The sequence below is a fragment of the Urocitellus parryii genome, chromosome 4 (genome assembly GCF_045843805.1).
Source record: "Urocitellus parryii isolate mUroPar1 chromosome 4, mUroPar1.hap1, whole genome shotgun sequence".
Lineage (NCBI taxonomy): Eukaryota > Metazoa > Chordata > Mammalia > Rodentia > Sciuridae > Urocitellus > Urocitellus parryii.
The window spans coordinates 129,894,843-129,917,185 of NC_135534.1; the positions used below are offsets into that span (position 1 = coordinate 129,894,843).

Genomic DNA, 22,343 nt, shown 5'->3' on the forward strand with positions numbered 1-22,343 from the left:
AATGGGCAAAAGAAGACGGATCATAAATTTTCTTTCCCAAATTACATGTTACTTAAACTATACTAGGTAGGAGGGCAGGAGGCAGTATAGGTTTAAACAACTTCATAAAAATATTTATGATGCACAAACTCTGCTTGCAAATTTATCAGTGGTGATAAAGAAATATTACCAGATTTACCAAAATAAGACATAAAATTGAAGTTGATACAGTATAGAACATAGCTTCTTTCATTTAGGTTTTACTCATAGACTACCATAACTACTTTTGAATGCTCCCCTATTAACAATCATTATCATCATAATATTGAAGTAAATCTGGCCGAAGGGCTCCAAAGTGATATTTTTTTAACCAGGTGAGAAAATATAGACACAAAAAGTGAGTATGCAACTGCATATACTCCAATACTCCACATTTTAGTGTTGTTTTTAATCTCTTTTAAATCATATTAATTTATACATAAGGATATTTTTATTTCATTAACAAGTATAATTTTATAATAAATTGTCAAAAGGAATTGCCTATTTTAATGTATACAACACTTCTAAACATTATAAAAGTGTGCAGTTTAGTTTATTGGCATGTTTTCCCATGAATTATTACAAATGTAAGAAAGTGAATAATACTTAACCAGTCATTAGCATTTCTAAATAATAAACATATATTCCTTTTTGTGGAAATAATTCAAAGATAGGCTTTTTCTTTTAAAAGCATGCATGGATGATTTATGAAAACACATTTTTGAGTGCTATTTTCATTAAAATGTTTGCTTATTTGGGAAATCATTCTGTATTTCCAGGATATTTTTGGTAACAATCCTATTATTCCTGTCCAAATGATTTTTTAAACTAAATAAAAAGCAACACAATTGTTTGCGAAAATTATATTTTGAAAGTATTCTATATATCCAAAGTCAAATTTATTTTAGTCACTATCTCATACTAAAAAATTATACATTACCACACTAAACCTGTATAAAAGAAATTATAATTTATATACTTACAGGACTTGTTAGCTAATGAAACAAGAGGAGTCAATGAAAGTTTCCGAAAGTTGGCTCTTTTTCAAAATAAACGTAAAAATCTTTTAAACTGGACATATTCCTTTTATAATGACATTAAAAATGTCTTCTGCTCATGAAGACTGCCCTGCTGGGCATAAAAGGTGGCAACATTTTTCTTCCCCATTCGGTAAGCTTCCTTAGCTTTGCTATAGCATTCCATCCTCTTCTGCTGGTGCAGGAAAGCCTCTGCCCTGTAGTCATCATACTCAGGGTACTCAAAATCCTGGAAAGATGGTTCACTTGGGGTATCCTCAGTCTCCTTCAATTTCTTTGCCTTTTTCTCTTTAGTCTTCTGTGCAGTATGAGAAGTGACATTCTCATTTTGGTGAACAAACTCTTGAGCTACAACTGTTTTTACAGGATCTCCTTCGAGAACACAGTTTAAAAACTGCACTGTGTGTTCTAACGAATAGTTGTGATCCTTGAAAATGTCCCCCAGAAAATTTTGGTTAATGGCTGGAAATATCTTAAAGAGCTGCTTCTCCTTTAGTTTAGTGGCACAATCTTTTTCAAACATAAGTGTCTCCCTTTTCAAATCATGTTTTTCCTGTAAGGCAATTTCTTCCGACATTATTTCTCTGAGTGATACATTTTTAGTTGGAGTATTCCAATGATCCAACAAGGGGAGCATTTCGGGTGCTGCTAAAGTCTTCAGCAATTTTTTGCCTGTTCTCTGAGATGATTTTTGTTCAGGATTATCAAGACCAATAGGTCCAACCAGGGAAGAATCTTGAATAACCTTGCCACAAGATACTTCCTCTTGTCTTTGTCGCTCCATTACAGATTCCTTCCATTTCTCATGAATCACTTTAGCCAGATTCAGATCTATATGAACCACACAATCCTCAACTGTTAGAGACCCTGAATCAATACCAACTGGGCCAAATAATTCATTGAGTTGAAAAGCCAGTTCTGGGGGTAATGCCAAATGCAGACAGTCTATGGTCAGAGATTTGGCCATCCCTGGCATGGGATTCAATATCTCAGTTTTATCTTCTTCATTAACTCCAACTGACAAGCTACTTCCCGCCATTAGAATTTTCTCCATTTCCTGTTCATCTACATTCATAAAATCTTTTGGAAGATTTTCATTTTTCTTTATTTCCAAAGAGTCAGTAAAGTAAACTTCTTCATTTAATTCAAGATTTGAAGTACTTGATACAGAGTTTAAAATATCTGATAAATTTAAAGAAGAACATATACCATCTTCAGTCTCTGCCACTACTAGACTGTTCTCTATTTCACTCACATCTTTAGGGGTAGCAGATTTTAGAATAACTGGAAGAGACTGCTTGAAGTTACATAAACCTGATAGTTCTACCTGGCTGTTAGGAAGTATTTTACTATTACTCTTCAGATCTACAGCAGCATTAGGAAATACATTTGTTATTGATCCAAGCTTTTCAGGAGTTATGGCTCTTATTTCTGCCTGCTCTGAGTTTAACTTTTCAGCATTATAGCTAGATTGTGAATTAATATTACTGATACAGATTCCAGGACTAATTTCTGGCACAAAAGAATTAGAATCCTCTACTGTTTCTCTTTGGCTAATAATCTCCTTCAAATTCAATCCCATAGAAAATGGTCCAACTTGTGATTCATCATATGATTTTTGGAAATTGTCTAATTCAGTATCCTCACATAATTTAGTTTCAGAATCCAACAGAAGACTTGTGGCCCAAATAATATCTTTATTACACCTTTCATATAAATCTTTTAAGGCTTCAAATGAAAAAGATCCAAACAGCTTACAAAGGATGTTAAGATTTTCAGATTCATCAGCACTGGTAAGTTCACTTTCTTCAACATACGTGCTTTTATCATACATTACCCTATATGGAATTGTCTCTTGAACATTTGACTTTGTGTTAATATTGAAAGCTTTTGGTTTAAATCCATCTAATCTTCCTATTAATACTTTGATAGAATCTGAAACACTGATTTTATTCTTTTCTATTTTCCATAAGAGAGCAAAATCCTGTGGTTCAGTCTGGGTACATGTGCCTACTTCTATTCCGGGGACTCCTCTAGGCATTTCCCCTGGAAATTCAGCTAGAATTTGTGGCCCTACCACTCCAGTAATGGTTGCTGTATTACTAATGAAAGAGAGGCAATGTGTGCTGCCCATGAATCATTTTACTTAGATAAGTTTGACTCTCCTGGGTCATTTCACTGGATATCATGTCAGCACTTTGTAGAGTGGAGCTCCCCAACAATTTTAGTTCTTTAGGGCATGTGCCCCAACAGGCTTGTGTTGTATATAAGGATATTTCATTCATATTATCATTAGTTCCAAATTCTAGGTTGGGTTCACTTAAACCAGCCTTTGGCATTTTTGATCTATGCTCTCTCTGAGCTAAAGAATCAGATGAAGGCCAATCACCCACAATATTGAATGAGTTTTTTTCAGGATTTTTATAAGTATCATATTTACAGCTATTGAGAAATTCTGAAGAATCATCACACTGTGACTTCCTGCCATCATCTACACTTTCATATGGAGATCCTTGTTGTTGGATACGATCTGTAATCATGGACACACTATTATCTGATACTTTGCGTGACTGAGGGCAACTATACTTTTTGTCGCTCTGTATAGATGAAGCTTTTTCAGATTTTCGGTTCCTTTTTGTTCTCTGACCAATAGTCTTATCAACTGGCCAATCACCAACAAAATTCGATAGCTCATGTCTTGGAAACTTTTCCGAAGGTGATTTGCTTTTTTGTTTCCCAAAGGCTTTTTTCTTTACTGTTGTTCTTTCTTCAAATATTTCACCAGGTGAAGATTTTTCATTTTGAAGTGGTACAGTATTTGCCAGATCGCAGTCTTGATTATTTTCACCAGAGCAAATACTTGGTGATACTCTATCTGCATCAGTTTTAATACACTGTTTTTCAGATGTCATTTCTACTTGTTCTTCTTTTTCTCTCGTGTCTGCTACTTGAACTTTGCTTCCAGTGTCTGAAAGATAGATGTGTGCAGCTTCCTGAATGAACTGACTCTGAGTGTTATGATGTATACCACTTATTTCTTTCCTTCCTTTGCTTATATCTGCATGGGGGAGATATGTAATATTCTCAGGCAACACCGTTTCTTTGGTCATTTCAGGATTCTTTTCTTCAATTAATTCTAGATGCTTCAGTGATGAGGATAAAACATTTTCTTCTTTTTCAGAGGTAATATCTTCATTGTCTCTTGGGCTGGAACTTCTATCCTCACAAGAATATGCACATAATTCAATACATTCAACTTTCTCTGGAACTGAAGAACTCGTGATTACTGGCACTGAAACAAAACGTTGATAGTGGTCTAACATTCTTGTTATTTTTTCTTTACTTATCCCATGAATATTACGCCTTGCAAGCTCCTTCGGTTTGATTTTCCACCATGTGTCCGGTTCCCGGAAGAGGACCTTATATTTATGTTTTTGAGACAAAGCAACATATGGCTTCATTTCCCAGGCCTGTAGGTTTGTATTGTCTATTATTATTGGTGATATCTTCTTCTCAAATGCTTCTTTAGCACCATTCTGGTTCCATTCATGTGCTTCTCCTAAGTACTTTACATCGAACTGGTACTGTTCATTTATATAAAAATAATCATCAGTACTAAGAATGACTCCACTTGGATTATCCTCTTGCAAAGTCCTCGCCAAAAAAGATTTTCCTGATCCCGCATGGCCTCTGAGAAGAACAAGAACTAGTCCAACATATGATGTTGTCTTCTTTCTTAAAACTTGAGAAACAGGAGTTTCTTGTACTTGATAAGCACTTGTTCCCTCTTTGTTTCTCTATACCTTTGTTGGGGAAGTGTGAGAAATGATCGAGCGTGGAAATGTGTAGTTGACGGGTCTCCAGTGTGCAGCTGTGGTTATAACAGGAGCCACAAACCCATGGCTTCCTTGAAAGAGGTCAAAAGCAGGAATCATTGGGTTCCACATTGGTGGAGGTGGAGGAGGAGGAAGCAGTAAAGAGACAGGGGTAAGTACTGGGCAGTAATTCATACCCTTCCCCTTTGGTGGTAGTTCAGTATGTTTGTGTGGCTTGAAATTGAACCCTTCAGAAGGTACAAAAATATCAGAGACAGAAGTAGACCTCTGATTCCCACCAGTATCTGGCAAATCACACCCTGAATTTTGCACAGGAAGGTTTAAAGAAGCTTGAGGTTCATTAGCATCCAAATTTACAGGGGCTTCCGAAAGTTGAGCCTCAACACGCTCAGATTCTAAAAGCTCGCTCTGTCTCTGATTGAGATTGCTACAACCCACGATAGAGTCATTTGTTGGATTTAAAGAACTACTGAGATGAGAATCTTCTTGGTAATCATCTTCTAAAGCCAAAGTGTTATCCTTTATAAAACTTTTGGACCCATTCAAAACTGAATGTGAAGTTAATGGGTTTGAACTTACTGTAGAGACAGAATTTTCTAAATTCTCACTGTTGGAATCCATATTTTGCATAGAATGGACAGGAGTCGTACTACTTGAATGTGAATTTATAAACTTAATATTAAAACTATAAACATCTTGCAAAGGCAACAATGAGTATACTTGGTCATCAGGAGAAGAGTTCAATTTCTCAAAAGCATTCTGTATTAAGGAATCCAAGTCTTCAGTCAGCTGCATATCCAGAAATGAATCCATCTTCGAATCTTCACTCTCTTCTTCAAGAGGACACTTCTCCATTATTTCACTTCCTGTTTCAACTGGCTGGTTCTCAGAAGCAACAAAGCTTTGTGAAGATGATTCTTCTGTCTTGGCATCAGAGGCAGACAATTCTAATAGACAATCCATGGCATTTTCAACGTCTATCTGGCATTGATGCTATTGACATGCTTAGTAAGACCACAGTTGATAGCTGCAAACTCTACACCTCTTCCTGTTATCCAACATAAAGTTTTCTTACATTTCAGTCCCCGGAATACTCAGGTCCATAAAACAGAGCGGCACCGCGTTCCACAGCCCTTTCCCGCCGCCGCCACTGCGCTCTCTGGCGCCGCGCAGGGCTGGCGAGCAGCTGCGGCCCGGGGGCGGGGAGACGCGCAACGAGCGCGCGTAGCGGGGAGACACTGCCGCTCTCTGTCCGACCCGGGAAGAGCAGCCTCGCAGGAGCCAGCCGCGAGAGGGCGGGTGGGCGGCCGCGTGGAGAGGGGTCTCTAGGAGTAGGCAATGGCTGACACGTCGCCCAGGTGGATCGCCGCCCTCCGCCTTCCCCACACCCGCCGGCCCCCCGCCGCGACCTCTGGTTCGTTCCGGGGCTCCACCAGGGCGCGTCGGCCCGAGCCCACCGGCGCTCCACCTCTCCCGCTCCCTCAGGAGAGCAAGCCCCGGCCTGGCCGGTTCTAAGGTGGGGCCCCCAGCCCCCGCGGGCTGGCTCCAGCCTGTGGCTTTCCCCTTCCTAGTCAGGGGTACCGGAAGGAGCAAGCCTCTGTCCATTTATCAGGTTCTGGAGGAAGGCTGGAGCCGTTTTGCTTGGTTGAATGTAGCGACCCGGGGCCGGAATTCCTGCCAAAATAAGCAGTTGCTGAACCACGGCAGTTTCCAGCCCTCGTTTCTCTCTCCCAACTCAAATACGGATTTAATTGGTGGTGTTTAGGTAACAAATAATAGCATTAGAATCTATAGTTATTTGGAGGCATATCTTATTTCTCCTGGTCTCATCTTTTTCCTGACTAGGATATTGTGTCCAGAAAAGTACCTTGCATGAAAGAATTGCTCTGGTTACCAGGCTGCTGCAGGAACTGAAACTACTTTTAGGTAACCCTTTAGGTACCATCTCCTCCATGATACCAATGTCATAGACAGATCAAGGAATTAAATCTCGGGAGCCTGCCTTAGCTGCAGGGACAATTATTGCCTTCCTCCAATCACCTCTTCTTTTTAAAATCCACCTCTTGTTTTTATCTTAAATCTGTTTTATGTCTGACACTGCTCACTCTTTAAGATCTGTGGTCTGATGGGAATCACTTTATTACATATGGTGACTTCACACAAATCCTTCTCAAGACTCCAAGATTTTTTCCCATTCTGGTGTCTCCCCTATATGATTGGATTAAGTATAGCAAAGTGCTCAGAAATTTTATTCCTACATACAGTAGAAGTTTTCTCCCTATAAATCTACTACTGATGGTACCACTTCATCTCTTGGAATCACATAAAACAATTCTATCCTTCTCTTTTTTAGAAGACATCTAATACCTAAATCATAGCATCTTTAGGGAATTGTACATATAACTCCGATTTTGTGCCAGTCCCTTTTTAAAAAGACATCTAATACCTAAATCATAGCATCTTTAATTGGGTGTTCTTCGTGTGTTGAGGACAACTCATGTCTCATGTTAGCTTTCTCTTGGATGAAAAACCCTGGTTTCCCAGCACTTTATAAAGCTCTGACTTTTGTTATCTAGGACATATGTCTACTGATGCTCTCTCTCGTTTGCCAAGTTCTAGTATCTTTCTCTAATTTCATCAAAGTATGGTGTACTTGTGAGTAAAAGTAGTGTCTAATAATGACAGATAAAAGGCACAAAGAGGAACCACTCAGGGCAAACCAATACATAATGCTATTCCTTTCAAAATCTTACTTGAGCATTTTATATAACCAGCCAGATAGGTTCTGATCAAAAGAGCTACACATGTGTTCTTACTTACTGAGCTCTGAATGCTTTACTTCTGTTAGTGCAGCCGAAGACTAAGTGTAGTCATAGGTGAGTGCTCCCCTTGAATGCTTGCCTGCATTTCCATTTTGGTAAGTGTTTTTAGTCAGCTTGGTTGCTACAGGACCAAAAAGACAAGAACAATTAGAAGCAGAAAGTTTATTCTGGGATTCATGGTTTCAGAGATTTCAGTCCATAGATAGCTGACTCAAATCCTCCTGGCAGAATATCATGGCAGAAGCGGGTGACAAAGGAAACAGCTGAAAACATGGCACCAGGAAGCAGAGAAAGAGCTCCACTCAACAAGAAAAAAATATATATTCTAAAGGCACACCCCCAGGTACCCAGCTATGTCCTCCAGCTACACCCTGCCTGCTGACAGTTAGCAGCCAGTTAATCCCCATCAGAGGATTAATGCACTAATTAGGTTAAGGCTCTCATAACCTAATGATTTCACCTCTAAACCCTCTTGCATTTTCTCACATGAACTTTTAGAGGACATCTAATACCTATATCACAGCAGTGTTTCAACTTTTCTTTGGGGAAACATTCCTTCCTCAATTGAGGTGCATCCTGATTTCACAGATGGACCCATGTCCCACATCTGGCCAATCAAAGCAACATTTCTACCTACCTTACAGTGACTGCCTTCAGCTGAGCAAGACACTAGACAAGCACTGATCACAATGCCTACCTAGCACACTAACACAGAAAAATGCCAACTCCTCACTATCGCTTAGAAGCATTTTTCATAGTAACACAAGAAAGGAAACACACAAATGTCCATTTGCTCATAATTTGGATGCATAACATGTGGTTATCTATTTTATAAACATGGAGGAACCTTAAAAACATCATGCTATGTCAAAGAACCCCATCACAAAACAATACATTCCATGATTCATTTATATAAAAGTCCTGAATAGGCAAATTTATATAGACAGAAAGAAGTTGCCTAGTTCTGAGGGTGAATGTGAGCAATACAGATTACTACTAAAGGGTATGGAGCTTCTTTGGGGAAAATGATGTTCTAAATATCCTAAAATTGATTATGGTGATAGTTGGATAACTGAAAACATTAAAAACCTCTGAAATGTACACTTCAAATAGGTGAGCTGTATGATGTCAATAAAGCTGTTACAATAGAAAAAGAAACACAGAAGGACTTACATCCAACATTTGAATACTTATTTACAAAATGTTGATGGCTTCAACAACTCATGGACTTTTAGAGCAATCCTGGAAAGAAGTTGGTATTGCTAGATCAAGTTGGAGAAAATAAGACCTAAAGACTGTAAGTGATTTGCTTGAGACATTGGATTGTTTGTGGTAGAGCCAGGAGATGTCAGCCTCTGCTCCCTGAGGTCAAGTTTAGTGTTATCTGCTCACTCCTTGTTTACTTAGCCTCAACCACCTTATTTAGGGAATTGTACATATAACTCTGATTTTGTGCCAGTCCCTGTTCTAAGCCCTTCAGATATATTAGCTAATTAAATCCTCATAATAACCCTCTAAAGAAGTGAAACTTTGACCCTCCTTCTGGCTGAAGAAGTAGAAGCAGGGAATGTAACTTTCCCAGATCATACAGCGAGTACCTGACAAAACTAAATTTAAACCTAGACCATATTGCTCTTCAATCTCTGCATGCTAGAGGGAGAATGGCTTCCTTCAGTTCCTGTATCTGAGATCTCTACCTCAATGTAAAATGAGACAAAGGTAACCAACTGCTCCATTTATTCAGCTGGGTTAAGATCTGACACTGGGGCACCACTCAAGTGTTTCAGTGGCCTGGGATTCCCCAGCACTAGAGCCAAAGGTGAGTGGTATCGGTCAGTTGATGACTTTTCTTCTCAAAAGTTCTGCCAGCAGCAGTGTTTGCTTTGTGGTAACTAAACAAATCTTTCGTCTCAGGTGACCAGGCTGGGGGTAAGCAGGAGAGAGGAGGAGCTGCAGAGTGTGTACTTTGTTTTATGAAGACACACCATCACTACAGAAGGTGACAGAACAGACAGAATAAGAGCTGTGTGGTGCAAGAACAATTTCTTAACACACACAAACACACACACACACACGCATGCATGCATGCACACACACTGTGCTGATGGCAATTCTGGGGTCCTTATTAATCTCACTGCAGACTGGCCACAGAGTTGCAGATTTTGTTCTACCTTGGCTCCCTGCATCAGTAGGGCAGCCCCCAGCTAGTCCCAAGACTTGTCCTTCCAGTTGCATGTTTAGAGACGACTTAGAGGTGTAAGAGAGCTTCTCTTGTGACTTAGTCTCTATGTACACCTCTGTGTGTCAGATGTAAGCAGGAGTTATTAGCAGGCCACAACAGGCTCCTTTTCCCCCTGCAGCATTTGTGCCTGGCTTGCTCAGTCATTCTTGCATTTGCTTTGTGGCAGGTGCCAAACTGTTTAACTTCACAAGGCATTAGGGAACTCAAAGAGTTAAGCCAACTGCTACAGGGCTGGGGTTGAGGATTCTGGTTTCCTTGTGGTGACATGGGAGAGGAGGGCTATACCTACATGTGCCCAGAGCTGTCCTGCTTGCTGCTCCTGTAGCAGTTAAGTCAAGGACTGCTCACTATTCTTCAGGTCACAGTGTATAGCATGGTGAGAATTAATAATGACTGACGCTGCCTTTTAGGATACAAGCCTGTTAAGGTGTAATTTGTGGTGTTTGCAATTTATCCTCACTGTAATATACCTGGACAATACTTTTGGTCTATTTATTTTTTATTTTGAATACAACTGGAATCTGAATTTTGATTTTGTTTTAGAAGGAAGTTCATAAATGCTTCTGTACTGAAAGAAGAGCTTGGGAAGACTGGTGGAATAATTGGATCCTTCAAGTTTCTACTAATTTTAGTGTATTCTGGATTATACTGTTTAGTCTTATAATTAGCTATTAGAAAACTTTGGCCCAAATCTAATACCCATATTTAGCAAATATGAATGTTGCCTTATCACTACCCTTGTTTTTTCCTTTCTCCTGATTGCCTTCCTTTTAATCAATTGAAAACCCAATCACATTCTTTTTGCAATGAGTTTGGTCACAAACAAAAAGATCAAATCATGCATCCGTACATAAACATTTCTTAAAAGGCAGGTCTATTGGAAACAAATCCCCTCAATTTTCATCTAAGTGAGTCATTTTCTTTCTTTCACATTTGAGGAATAATATTGCAAGGTACAGAATTCTAGGACAGGGGCATTTCTCTCTCAATATTTTAAATATTTCATACTATACTCTTCTTTTTTGTATGGTTTCTGAAGAAGTCAAAAGTAATTCTTGTACTTGCTCTCCAATATGAATAAAGTATTTTTCTCTCTCTTCTGTGAATTTTTCTTTATATAGAGATTTTTATAGTTTAAAAATTATACGTATAACTTGCTTTTTTTTTCTTTTGTGGTGTGTATCCACTTGGTGTCTGTTCTCTGTGTTTCTTCGATCTATGGTTGGTATGACATTAATGTGGGGAAATTCTTAGTCTTTCTTGTTTCATATATTTCTTCTGTTCAGTTCTCTTTTCCTTCTTCTGATTTTCCCATCATGAATATGTCTGACTTTTAGAGATGCCCCACAGTTCCCAGATACTCTGTTCTTTTTTTTTTTTTTTTCAGCATGCTTACTTTTTGCTTTTCAGTTTGGGTGGTTTCTATTAAGATGTCCTCCATTTTAAAGATTCTTTCTACAGTAATTTCCAGTCTATTAACAAACCAATCAAAGGATTCTTCATTTCTTTTTGAGGGGAGGGGTACCAGGGATTGATCCCAGGGGTGCTTAATCACTGAGCCACATCTCCAGCCCTATTTATTTTTTTTTAATTTGAGATAGGGTCTCCCTAAATTGCTAAGGGTCTTGCTAAATTGCTCAGGCTGGCTTTGAACTTTCAACGCTCCTACCTTAACCTCCAGAGCCTCTGGGATTACAGGCTTGTGCCACCATGCCCAGCTAGGATTCTTTATTTCTGTTAGAGTATTTTTGATCTCTAGAATCTAATTGTGTTTCATTCTTAGAATTTTTAGCTCTCAACTTGCATTGTCTATATGTTCTCACATGTGGTCTACCTTATTCAGTAGAGCACTTAGATAAATCACAGTCCTTTGCTGGTTTGATAATTCCAACAACTCTGCCAAAACATTTCAAATTCCTGGTCAAATCATTTCAACATCCCTGCCCTATCTGGGTCTGGCTCTGATGTTTGCTCTGCCTCTTCAGACTGCATATGTTAATACCCTCTAGAACACCTTATAATTTTTTTGGGGGGGAGGGGATAGCCAGACATGATGTACTAAGAAAAAGGAACTGCTATAAATGCATAATTAGTACTGTGATGATAAGGGGTGTGTGTGTGTGTGTGTGTGTGTGTGTGTGTGTGTAGGGGAAGTGCTTTATAGTCCTATTATTATTGAGTTTGAGTCTTTTACGAGACTATGCTTCTAGACCGTTGTTGCACAAGTTATAATTTCTCCCTTCTTAGATATGACAGGATGGGAAGAGGGGCTGGACTTGAATATTTCCCTTCTTGCAGGTCAGTTAGATTAGATTCTGTTAAAGCCCCATTAGTTTGGGTTCTGGTTAATAGTTGCAATTATTTTTTATACACAGTGGGAATATTACTTAGACATAAAAAATAAAATTATGGCATTTGCTGATAAATGGATAGAACTGGAGACTATTATTCTAAGTGAAATAAGCCAATCCCCCAAATCCAAAAACTAAATGATTTGTCTGTCATGTGGATGCTAACACACGATAAGGGGGGCAGGGAGGGATAGAAGTACTTTGGATTAGAAAATGGGGAATGAAGGGAAGGGAGGGAGGATGGAAATAGGAAAGACGGTAGAATGAATTAGACATGCTTTCATAAGTTCATATATGAATACACAATCAATGTAACTTCATACCACGTACAACCAAAAGAATGGGAAGTTATAATCCATGTATGTACAATATATATCAAAATGCATTCTACTGTCATGTATAACTAAAAAGAACCAATAAATTTTTTTTAAAAAAAGATTAATCCTAATTTTTACATAATTCCTAAATTAATTCTAACCTTTTCTGCATTAGAATTTGTAGATGTAGTGGCCATAATATTTTCACCAATTTTATCTCCATTCAGCAAACATTTTTATAAAACAAAACTCATAAAGAAGTTGTTTATGGGCTGGGGTTGTGGCTCAGTGGTAGAGTGCTCACCTTGCACATGTAAGATCTTGGGTTTGATCCTCAGCACCACATAAAAATAAATAAGCAAAATAAAGATATTGTGCCCATGTATAACTAAAAAAATTTTAAAAAAGAAGTTGTTATGATAATTTTGAATGTATTCCAAATATAAATGCTGCAATTTTGTAGGTTTTTCCCTACAAAATTCCATTTCAGTGAAGAATATAAAATTATCCCATTAAATTCCTCAAAAGGGACTTCCAATAGAAAAGTTATTCTAACATACTATTTGAAAATTTCGGAGTTAAATATTAATGTGTGAGTTCTGCACATTTTTTCCAGTTCCTCCATTTCTTTTATAGGAATACATTTGAGTGAATTTCTGTTTTTGAGCCCTATTTTAATAATTAGAGCTTTTCAAAGTAATTGGTAAAAGCTGAAGTTTTTGATTTGCATCCCTTGACTACTTGCCTAAAATTATGTAAATGATATTGAATAAATAAAAATTTGGAGGAGTTGTTTATATGACTAATTTTCAAAGTTGTTTTTTAGAGGCTTAAAATTTCCTCAGATTTGATTAATGATATATATCAAATAGAGAAAATGGATTCTCCTTTGCATATAAATATCAAAAACTGTTTAATGGATTATTTTGTAATTTACTTAATACTATTATATGAAATACTCCTAAGTCTTATAACAGATATGTCTATTTTAATTAGATATCACAGCTTATTTGGTTCTGAATATATGTTATTTATGAATTTCAGCTAATTCCTAACACATTTCCTTCTCATAAGATTCTTAATTTAGTAAGAATATTTTTTACCATAACACTCTACAAAAAATGTATATTATTACTACAGAATATTTAGTATTTAATGCTGACCTCTTAAATTAATTTACAGTGGCATCTCAATAATGCCAGGTGTCTCACTTTAGGCAGAAAAATCTTAGAAAAAAATAGCTTTATTTTTATCTCATTAATTGGATGAAAAAAACTCCAATCCTTATTGAAATTATATTAAATCATTGTCTAGTTTTTGTACTGGATCATGTTGAGATAAAATGATATCATTTAAGTATTATCAATTAATTTATCTTACATGTACAATATAATGTGGACTAAAAATGAAATAAATTTCTTTTTAAAAATAGTCACCTAATTTGTGTGAAAATTTATGCATCCCAGAATGATATTTACATGTGTAATTTGTAGGTGAATGACCTGAAGCATCTTCAGGCCTAATCTTTTTGCAATAAAAATTAAATTAACTTTGAATCAAGTTGTTATGGTTTCGATCTGGAATGTCCCTAAAAGGCTCAAAACGTGGTTCCCAGTACAGCAATTTTCAGAAGTGGGGATGTTAGTAAGTGACTGGGTAATAAAAAACTCTGTTCTCATTGGTGGATTAATCTATTTGGGGTGGGGATGGTTGGAGATGTAGATCATTGGGGCATGGCCTGAAAATGTATTTCATGTCCCTGGTCCCTTCTTCCATACCTCCTCTTTCTCCCTGCTTTCTGGCTACCGTGAGCTGAGTAGCTTTCTTTTGCCACATCCTTCTGCCATTGTGTTTCTGCCTTAGAGCCAGCTGACTATGAACTGAAACCTCAGAAACTGTGAGCTAAAATAAAGTGTTTCACATCTAAGTTATTTTTCTTAGGTATTTGTCACAGTGATGAAAAGCTAACACAGAAAATTTGCATCAGGAGTTGGATTGTTTCTGTGACTATACCTAACCTTATGGTTCAGAAGACTTTGGAACTGGCTTTCAGAAGGAGTTTGGAAAAGTTAGAAGGTACAGGCTAGAAAAGCCTTAGAATGTTATAAGTAGAGCTTAATGGATGAGTTTCATGTGATCATGGAAGACCAGAATGCCAATAAGAATGTGGACAGTAAAGATTGTACACATGAAGATTTGTGCACATGAGGAGTCTATGGGGAATTAGACTAGAGCCCATGAATGCTATATTCTGGAACTTATCTACATTTTTAACCTGAAACTTTTTGTGAGGCTGAATTTAAAGGTAATAGACCAATTAATTTTATGGACTTTCAAGACAGAGCAGGATTCAGGCAATGGCATGGGTATTGCTGGCAGATTTTAGTCAGGTTTATAATGAGAATTGGGAGCAAAAAGAATGATGGAAAGAATTGAAAAACTTGCTTTTTGTCCAGAAAAGTTCAGGTAAAATTGGGGCCAAAGTAATTGTGGTTGCTGAAGAGATTAGTACCACTAAAGAGAAGCTAAGTACTTTGCACCCAGACAAAAGGATAGATACTTTGAGGGCATCTTTATAATTGGAAAGACCCCACCCATCTCATTTTTAAAGGTGTAAGAGTATAAACTCATTTGAGGGACTTTACTTTGAGAAGAGATTGCTGGGACACCCTACTTGTGCAGGGTCACCTAGGAAGTTATTACCCCAGAATTCATTTCATTTCATTTCCTCGTGCTCAGTCATCCAGGCACTCAGAGGCCACTCCAACCTTGGTCTAGGAAGGCCCAGATTTGTTGGCAGCATGCCTTGGCATCACTCATGTGGTGGTGGTTTGACAGGCATAAAAAATGTAAGTTATGGCATCATGAAAGCTTCCACTGAGATTTCAAAGGAAGGCCTCAAAAGCCAGTCAATATGATCAGGATCAAAATCTCTGCAGGAATCCTCTGAGAGAGCAATACATGAAGCTGTGAGAATGAAACCTAAATTGAGAACTCAAGAAGTTAAAGATGCTAGGAACATAAAACATCTGCTAAGGAAAGCTTCAGGCAGCAAGCAGAGCCAGCCTAAGAGAGAGAACACATGGGCTATAACCAGCAAGGCCATAGGGGCATGGCTGGCTGCCCAAGCTTTCTGGAAGCCATATCCTGCCACCATATGCCACTGATACTGGAGCTATAAGAATTATTTGACTAGCTGGGTTTCCATCTTTCTTTGGTCCCATTCATTATTTCTATGCCCCTATTTCTCTTTTGAAATGTTAATATTTGCCCTGTGAAGTTATGTTGAAAATATTTAACTTGTTTTTGATTTTTATAGAAAATCATAGCTAAAAGTTTACTTTGAGTGTTAGAGAAGAGTTTGCATTTGGATTTGGGGCAATGCTGAACTGTTAAGACCATAGGACTCTTGAAGGTAGACTGAATGTATTTTACAATGTGAAATGAGCAAGATCGTTTGGAGACCAGAGGTCAAATGTTTTTGTTTCTATCTGGCATATTTTCAAAGGTCATTGCATGGAATGCATATTCTCCAGTACAGAGATGGAGACTTTGGTAGTTCAGAGGTAGGACATTGGGAAGTGATTGGATTTGGGGGACTCTGATCTCATCAGTGTATTAATCCATCAGTAACTGAGTGGACTACTGGGAAGTGGTGGAAACTAGGTCATGGGGCATGGTTGGAAGAATTAGATCTCTGGAGATGTTCCCTAGAAGGTTATTTCTTCTCCCTGTCCCATTTTCTTCCTCTCTCTCTCTCTCTCTCTCTCTCTCTCTCTCTCTCTCTCTCTCTCTCTCCTTTCTGGTTGCATAAGCCAAATAGCTTTCCTCTGGTACATCCTTCCACTATGATGTTTCATCCTTGAAGACAGTTGGCCAAGTTCTGAAACCATAAGCCAAAATAAATCTTTTATCCTCTAAGTTGTTTTTCTCAGGTAATAGTCACAATGATGCAAAGCTAACACATAGGTGTTGATGATTCTTCAGATTTGTGTCTTCTTGTTTCCTGTGGTCACTGATATCATTATAGATTCATGGTCAGATGATAAACATCAATATCCTATAAGAGTTATACTTTGATTTACAAATATTTTTAATACTTAATTTTTCATTAAATATTCATCATTTATGAATAGATTTGAAATAGATTGAAAATCAACCTTTCTGGAGCCCATTTCAGTTCTGAAGGTACCATTCACAGTCTTTATTTTCAGTCATGTAATTTCACCCAGACCAGGCACTCCTGAACACCAGACAGCTTTTTGCTTTAGAGTCAGAGTAAGAAAACTCACAGCTGGGCCAGCAGCTGTGGCCTCAGCTCTGCCCTCACACTGTTCCCACTCCCTGGAACACAAGATTGCCTCTGAAGTGAGGAACTTCTAAAGCACATAACATTAAAGCATGAGTTTTGTAAATTCTGTACCTAGGTGGGCACTCCTTTCTCTATCCCAAGGTGATTCCCTTGCTCACCGTCTAATTTTTTTTAAAAACCTGCCTTTTCCTCTCTCCACATCACATTATTTTCCCTTTGCTTACTTTTTTAGACCTTTATTTTATCTATTTATTTAGTTTATGTGGTGCTGAGGGTTGAACCCAGTGCCTCCTTGTGTTAGGTGAGTGCTCTACCATTGAACTACAACCCCAGCCCCATACTTATTCTTAAAATGAGAATGCTTATGCTCAGAAAGTTTAATAAAGTGTCCTTATAGGAGAGAAATGACGAACACTTTACTGTAGGTTCAGGATCATCTGAGGAAGTAATAAAAAATGGTATTTTTTGATCCCCATTAAAGAATTTTAAAAAATGAAAAACAAGGTTTAGAAAGGCTGTGTGGCTTGCCCCAAGGTCACCTAGATAGTACAGGGCAGAGCCTGGCCTCACTCATCACCTTACTGTCTTAACATTCTTCCCGCTGCCCCTTGTGAATTCCATAAGGTAAAATAGGGGTACAGCCAAGAGAGAGTGCCCACACACCTATTATACACAGGCATTCAGAATCCCAAAGAGTAAATCAGAAAGTAAAGAGAGAAAAAGGCAAGGTAAGTCCAGGAACAATGGGCCCGGTTAATTACCAGCGCTATGTTCAGGGAGCCATGAATACTCCTCAAAGCCCTTAAGATACATGGATTTGTGGTGGCTCTTCTTCATCTGAGTTTAGAGTCTGTGTCAGTCAGTTGTGTGTCACTGACCAAAATACCCAACAAGAAAAATTTAGAGGAGGAAACATTTATTTGGGATCATGGGTTCAGAAGTTTCAGCTCATGGTTGGTCAACTCCATTTCTCTGAGCCAAAGGTGAGGCAGAACATCATGGTAGAAGGGCATGGTGAAGGGAAGCAGTTCCCATCATGACAGCCAGGAAGCAGAGAGAAATAGGAGGAGGAGCCAAGGGGACAGGATATAATCCCCTAGAGCACACCTCCAGTTATACACCTCTCCAGCCTTGCCCCACCTGCCTACAGTTACCACCCAATACAGTATTCCTTTCATATCATTAATCCATCAAATAGATTAATCCTTGTAATAGGTACAGTTCCCATGATTTAATAATTTCATTGCTGGCATTAATGCAGGAACTTTTGGGGAATTTCATATCAAAACCAAAAGAGGTTCCATACATTTCCTTCACACTTCAAAGATGTGGAACTTTTATTTAAAAAAAAATAAAGAAAAGAAAAAGAAAAAAAATACACAAAGGTCTATTTTTAATTTAGAACATGGATGGGATAGGGCAAGAAATATAAAAGTTGTAGTGAGAATATTTTGGAACAAATGAAATAAATTTCTCTACTTTTTTTGTTCACTTCAAAAGTTATACAAGACCCAGGTTGATGCTTAGATTACAGCCTACTTGGTTTCAGAAATTTCAGGAGAGCAATTTGGTATAGTAAAAGGAACATGGGCTCTTTGGCCTGCTACTAGTTTCAAAGACTTGGATCCCTTTATGCTGCTTAGAAACTAGAAATATTTTATCTTTTGAACAATTAATACAAATAGAAGGTATCACAAACTTAAAACCCATACAGGTCATATTTGTTCAACAGAAGTAGTTTTCTTTGCCCAAAAAATTAAGAAGAGTATTTTTAAAATTCCTTTGCAAGAGAACTGCCTTCTCAAGCACTCTTCACTCCCCTCTCTGGTCTTGAACTCACCTGTATCAGGAGATTTTTTTCCTTGTTCTGGCCCCTGCATATTTGAATTCAATCTCTTTTTCAGGAAAATTCCAGGATGTGGAAGTAACTAGTAGAAAGCATGCGCTCAGTGAATATTCTGGTTCTCTGAGGTGTGAGCACTCTGCAATTTGATATACAATATTCTGCAATTTGAATTTCAACTTCCCTTCTCCATTTGTTGGTTCCTCATCTTCTTTCCTCTCCCCATGATGGAATGTCTTGGGTCTTTTTCTTCTCTGATTATACCCTCTCCCTTTGGTGGTTCCATGCTATCTCATGGCCTTTAATATGGTCTAACCAGTGATGATTCTAAATGTGTGCATTTGGAACACAGGAATGTCTGGAAGACCTCTGTTCCATACCTGATTATCTAATAGTGAGGCAAATACATCCAAGTTTGTCCAAATCCTTCCCAATTTGCAAAGGAAAGTCCTCAACTGTGCCTTATTTGATATATTATTTGTTTTGATTTTTCATTTTTTAATGAAGTATAATCATTATCATCTTAATTTCAAAAAGTTAAAATGTGTTTGTGAGATCTTCACTTTGTACTTCTGTCTCCCATCTTGGTCTTGTATAGTAATGTGTAAGATGCATGGGCAATATATAGATTTTACTTTTTAACATGTGCTTACAATCAAAATAACCCATGTCTCTTTTCTCAACCCTTTTTCTGATGAAATACAACCAATGACTTTCTCTCAAAAAACCATGTAGAATACTTGCTGGTTTAAAAACAATGTACTGAATACAAAAGATGGCTAACTACTTCTGTAGACAGGTAATGATAGGGAACTACTGAAAGCCACTGCTATAGTCAGCCACCTGGTGAACCCCAATTTTGCCATGAATACCACTATGGCTTGCAAAATACATGAAGATAGTTAATGAGGTCCTTAGGAAACACAGGAAGTTGTAGATTAAGTATACATAAAAATATGTAGGAAATAAAAACTAGGAAATCAGATTACGAGTAGATTAGTCTAAATGTTCTTGTTACAGAAGTCTTGTCACTTTCTGTCTGGTATAAATCTATAGATACTTATTTATTGCTTGATAACAATTTATTACAGTGAAGAGACCAAAGGAAGGTCTCATTCATTCAAGGAGATTGTTAGGAGATTGATGGGACTTCCTAAACTGTGTCCTAACTGAAGCTGTTATGGTTGAGTGTAACCGATCCAACTTATTTCTAATTTCTACTGTATTTTATATTATATAGAAATTTCTGCAAAACAAGTTTCCAAAGTCATTCTTCATAACAAAAGTAAGTATTTTATTAGCCCAGAGGGGAAAATATTGATCTACAAAATTCTCCAGTGGGTTTTGTTCTGAGTTCCGAGTCACTAACTGCCATAGAAAAGGTCTATATGGCTAGAAATTTTAGTCCTGTTAACAGCACCTGAAGTGTTCTTGGTTCTCTCTGTGTTATAGTTGGCAATACCAGTACTGAGAGATTGGTTGCAAATCAATCAAGAGAATTTCTGAGGCTGATGTTGTGGCTCAGCGCTAGAACACTTGCCTAGCAGGTGCAAGATACTACTAGGTTTGATCCTCAGCACAGCATAAAATATATTGTTTGGCTTCAATTTCAGTTCCCCTTGTGTATGTGAGTCAGTGTGTGTGTGTGTGTGTGTGTGTCTGTGTGTGTTTGTGTGTGTATACAGATATATATTCACAGGATCCAATAGCCTTCATTGATAATTTCCAGTATATTATAACATGAGTGTCCAATTCCCAGGAAGAATCATAATGACACTTTTAAAGAGAATACCATGAAAAAATGTTATAAAAAATTTTCATTAAAATTCTGTGAATGAAGGAAGGAAATGGACCTGTGGAGGGAACAGTTGCCTTGGAACAGGAAGATGGTTCAAATCCTGACCCATGTTCACCAAGTTGTAGGCTTTTTCTTACCCTGACGTTCCTTAGAATGAAGATCTGGAAGAAGGAAGGTAGCTCTTGACATTTGAATCTTTGGTTCTTTCTCTTAACCAGAGAGAAAAAATGCTAATTCTTTAGGAATTGGCCATCCTTTCTGCAGAATTTTAGAGCTGACAGAAGTCTTTTGGATTAGGGATGCATATTTTATTTTTTCTAGATCCAGTTTATTGATTCCTATATCCTGGTATTCCTTCTATTCCACTGAGTTTTTTTCATTATTTTACAATTATTGAGCACCTACCATGTGTGAGACCCCTTGCTTAGGCACTGGGAATATCAGATGGCAAAAATCCAGTCTTGTTCTCAAGTAGCTCATAGTGTAATTGGAGTGGAAAGATACCTGCATGGGAGTCTGGACAAATACCAGCACAAGCAGCTTCTCCAGCACTTGAGATACTTTCCCTCCTGGTTGGACACTGTGTTCTGCCGGCTTCCTTCCACATCTCTGGCAGCCTTTCTGGAATTACTGAAAGCCATGTTTAAATTTAAAACATTATCTATTTTTAGAAAAAAATAGTTCATATTGCTCCTTCATACCTCCTACTCTTTAGGTATGAATTCCACTTGTCAGAAACTGATGTCTATAGACAGTTCTTCCTTGGTAAGGCAAAGTGACAAGCTCTAGTATTTCTTTTCCTATTTGCAAAGTTTTAGCAAGGATGGGTTCCTAAGATGAAGTTACACTAAACTTCTGGATCCACATGATGAAGTAAAATTTAATCCCTGGTTGGGGCACAAATGGCGCATATCTTTAATCCCAGCAATTTGAGGGGCTGAGGCAGGAGGATCTAGAGTTCAAAGTCAGCCTCAGCAAAAGTGAGGTGCTAAGCACCTCAGTGAGACTCTGTCTCTAAATAAAATACAAAATAGGGCTGGGGATGTGGCTCAGTGGTTGAGTGCCCCTGAGTTCAATCCTTGATACCCACTCTCTCATAAAAAAAAAAAAAAAAAAAATTAACCCGATCTTTCTCCTAACTTGCTATGGGAGAGTGATTTCACCCCTCAGTGCCTTGGTTTTCTAGTTGCAAAATGGAGACATGATTTGCTAATGTATTCTTTTCCCTTGTTAGAAATCATGAAGTTTTAGAATTATTATACAACCCTGTCATCCTAGGCAATGACTTCTATTACTTTGGTATCCGTCCCTATTCACTACCAACAAGTCCACAATCCACCTGATATCCCATCCAGAAAACTGGAAGCTAATATGGCCACATTGCTGTCTCCAACTGAAGATCCAATCAGTCATCATGTCCCACCAATTAAATTTCTTTCAGTGTATTTTCCCTAGTTAATCCTCCATGTTCTCTTCCACGAGCTCTCTCCTAACTGGCCTACTATACATCCTTTGCTTTCTTTCAATTCCTCCTCCCAAGGGCTGGGTGAGGAGAAAGTAATCTTTTGATGGTCTAAGTTCTATATACTGGTACTATATACTTGTTTTTGTAGTTGCTGTTGAATTTAATAATTAATATAGAAGATTCGCAGTTGCTTGTTTTTAATACTTATCCTTTAGCATATACTATGTTCTACATGGAAATGAGCTCAGAGCTTCCAGTCAGATGGTAGTGTACTTACCTATAACACATTCATATGGGGAGCT

General features: G+C 37.9%; 1 pseudogene; it reads right to left on the reverse strand.

Annotated features, from left to right (window-relative positions):
- Positions 1–1,104: 1,104 nt before the first annotated feature.
- LOC113200324 (NEDD4-binding protein 2 pseudogene) lies at positions 1,105–5,860 on the reverse strand (annotated as a pseudogene).
- Between the last annotated feature and the right edge of the window lie 16,483 nt (positions 5,861–22,343).